Source organism: Priapulus caudatus, unplaced genomic scaffold (genome assembly GCF_000485595.1).
Source record: "Priapulus caudatus unplaced genomic scaffold, Priapulus_caudatus-5.0.1 Scaffold6051, whole genome shotgun sequence".
NCBI classification, from domain to species: domain Eukaryota; kingdom Metazoa; phylum Priapulida; class Priapulimorpha; order Priapulimorphida; family Priapulidae; genus Priapulus; species Priapulus caudatus.
Window position 1 is genome coordinate 1 of NW_014583112.1, and position 376 is coordinate 376.

Here is a 376-nt window from a genome sequence, read left to right on the forward strand (position 1 = left end):
GTGTGTGTGTGTGTGTGTGTGTGTGTGTGTGTGTGTGTGTGTGTGTGTGTGTGTGTGTGTGTGCGTGCCTGCGTGCGTACATGTGTGTGCGTGTGTTCGCGTGTGCGTGCATGCATGCGTGCGCGTGCACCTGCCTCCCTGACTGCGTGCGTGCGTGTCCGTATGTTGTTCTACTGTTGATAGCCGGCGTTCACAGAGAAATGCCGACATATTATATCGCTTATAAGTAAAATAAATAAGATACGCTATATAAGATTGCAGCGAGCCACGATATACGAGGAATGTACTACGCACGAACACGCACGCAACGCACGCACGTACTCACACGCACGCACGCACACACACACACACACACACACACACACACACACACACA